Source organism: Eulemur rufifrons, chromosome 2, assembly GCF_041146395.1.
Source record: "Eulemur rufifrons isolate Redbay chromosome 2, OSU_ERuf_1, whole genome shotgun sequence".
NCBI lineage: Eukaryota > Metazoa > Chordata > Mammalia > Primates > Lemuridae > Eulemur > Eulemur rufifrons.
In genome coordinates this window covers 93111309-93114309 of record NC_090984.1, presented here as the reverse complement: position 1 = coordinate 93114309, position 3001 = coordinate 93111309, and the positions used below count along the sequence as shown (strand labels likewise).

Below are 3001 nucleotides of genomic sequence, written 5' to 3'. Positions count from 1 at the left end.
TCGGCTCCTGTCCCCACGACTCTCCTGATACTGCTCTCACTGCAGTTGCCAGTTGTGAATAACAAAGGAATCACTAAAGCTCTCTGGGGTGCTGGACACTGTTGTTTGCTCCCTGCTTCTGGAATTTTCTCCCCCGAAGCTTGCTGATGTGATTGTCTCCTGACTTGCTGTGTTCTTTGATGGCTTCCTGGGCATACCCCAAGGAAAGGGTTCCCCAGGGTTCATCCTTAGCTCCCATTCTGGGTACCCTGTACCCTCTTTGGGGATAATCTTGCCAACTTTTGGTGTTTCTGCTGCCACCTGTTTACTGGGATGACTCTAAATATCTCCAGCCTCCAGCTATTTCCACAGGTTTCAAGACTTGGGGACCCCACGTCAGGCTAAGCATTTCCACCCAGACCTGCCATGGCGTATCTAAGACTCCTGCTTCCAGCCTTGCATGTACTCTTCCCATTCTTTCCTGTCTAACTCTTATTTGTCCCATAGGTATCCATTTAAAGGCCCCTTCCTCAGGGGCCACTCCCAGGCTAGGAGGCGCTTGCCTCCCTGATAACATTTGTCTAGTACCTGCACTTCTCTGCAGCACTCTGCAACTGTAAATTAAAAATTAATTACATATAATCATTCCGTGGTTATTTGTCTTCCCTGCTGGACTGAGAGCACCCCAAGAGCAGGGAGCCTGTCCATTTTGTCTCATTGTTGTGTCCGCAACCCCTAACACTATGGCTAGCACAGAGTAAGGTCTGGATATGTATTTTTGACCCATTGAACTCATCATTCCTCTCCCTTAACTTCTTCCTTTTCTTTCTTTCCTTTTTTTTTTTTTAATTTTTTTATTTTTTTTATTTTTGAGGCAGAGTCTCACTCTGTTGCCCGGGCTAGAGTGCCGTAGTGTCAGCCTAGCTCACAGCAACCTCAAATTCATGGGCTCAAGCAATCCTCCTACCTCAGCCTCCCGAGTAGCTGGAACTACAGGCATGTGCCACCATGCCTGGCTAATTTTATATATATATATATATATATATATATATACACACACACACATACATACATATTTTTTTTTTTTTAGTTGTCCAGCTAATTTCTTTCTATTTTTTTAGTAGAGACGGGGGTCTCGTTCTTGCTCAGGCTGGTCTCGAACTCCTGAGCTCAAACGATCTTCCCGCCTCGGCCTCCCAGAGAGCTAGGATTACAGGCATGAGCCACCGCGCCCGGCCCTTCCTTTTCTTGTAATCGCCATTCTGGTTGATAGAACCATCATCCACTTGGTCACCCAACTTGGAGTAGTCATGCCTGGCTCTTCCCTTCCTCTCACTTGCTATTTCCACTCGCCTACCGGTATCCTAAATAGCTTTGTAACCTGATCTCTCCTTACCATCCTGGCTACTAAAGCCCTGGTTCATGCCCACATCATCTCCTATCTCAATTACTGCAGTAACATCCTAATCATTTCCCTTGCATGTCATCTTTAAATCGATCCCTCCACACACCTGCCAGAGGGATCTTTCTAGAAGGCAAACCTGACCACAGCATTCCATTTAGGCCCCTTCGTTGACTCCCCCTCACTCAAGTTCCTCAGCACGGCAGGTGCGTCCTGGCCCCTGCCTCACCCCAGCCTCACCTCTCATCCCTCACTGAGCTGCTGTCAGTTTCTCGTCAGCTCCGGGCTGCTGCTGCCTTCCATGCCTGTGCTGTGCTTTCCTCTGACTCGGAATGCCCTTGCCTGCTGTGCCTGCCACCTCTTCTCTGTCGCCCCAAGAGTGCCTGGGTAACTTCTGTTCCTCCTCGAAGGCTTAGCTCTGATCTCCACCCGCCCACCCGCGCAGAAGGCCTTCTGTGCTGTCTGCTGTGCACCCATAGAACTCTGTTTCTCTATTCTTGTTCTCACCATGTCATGTTGGAGCCTCGCCTGCGTTTACAACCGTCTTAAATACTCCAAGCTACTAGGGGTAGGGACCAGGTTTTTTTTGTTGTTGTTTTGTTTTAAAGTGTCAGGGGATCTTCTCGTGAGGACTAGAAAACCTGCTAGACAAATTCTAAAAGAGCTGTCGCACTAGGGACCAGGTTTTAATCATCTTCGTAACCCCCATGCCTAGCACAGGGCTTGACACGTAGCATGCCTTTGAAGGGAGAGAATGAATGAGTCCGAACAGTGGCATGGAGGGGGAAACTCGTACTAACACTGCTCCTGACATTAACAGGCATTGTACTCTTTCTAGATGCCAGGCATTTTTCTAGGTATTTTGCATCTATGAAGTCTTCAATATTTACATCAGCTCCGTAAAGTAGGTAATGTCAGTATTCTCATTTTGTAGATGAAGAAACCAAGGCACGAAGAGGTTATTTTGTCCAAGATTACATAGCTAATAAGTGGCAGAGCTGGGATTTGAACCCAGGCAGTCTGCCTGTAGCCCTGGCTCTTAATCTTTGTACTGCCTTTCCACTAGCAGAGATAACTAACATACATGAACTTTTAAAAAATATGTATCTAACTTTTTTTTTGGTTTGTGTTTCTTAGTGGGTCTGATAGGGTTCTCTAGTCTCAGAAAGTGAAGAGTCCAAAAGTGCCTAACAGGGTAAGCAGTGGGTCTCTCTGGACATTTCTATGGGATGTGGGTTATTATCTGGGAGGTTGTGTCAGGTTCAAAAGAATGTGACGTGTACATGGATGGAAAGAAAAACTGGATTGAGGCCAGCTTAGTCCTTGGGTTTAATACTTTTATCTCCAAATGTCTCAAAGACCACATGTAATGATCTGGTCCTTCGACTGTGACTGTGTTGAATGAGAATGGGAGCACATCAGACTCTGCTCACTGTTGGTACCTCATAAGAACAGAGTTGGACAGAAGGAAAAGGAGAGGGAAGAGAGAGCAGGAGGAATTATGAAATCACTCGGAAAGGAAGCCGGGAAGAAGAAGAGAGGGCTGGGGTCCCCATGAAATGACCTCATTTGCTGAACAGTTTTCACACTGACAATTAACCCAACGAATGGGAAGAGAAT

General features: G+C 46.7%; 1 non-coding gene across 1 annotated transcript; it reads right to left on the bottom strand.

The window, feature by feature from the left end:
• Positions 1-1994: 1994 nt before the first annotated feature.
• LOC138381126 (U7 small nuclear RNA) lies at positions 1995-2056 on the bottom strand. The gene has a single exon (XR_011233059.1). It is a non-coding gene; the product is annotated as a U7 small nuclear RNA (small nuclear RNA).
• Between the last annotated feature and the right edge of the window lie 945 nt (positions 2057-3001).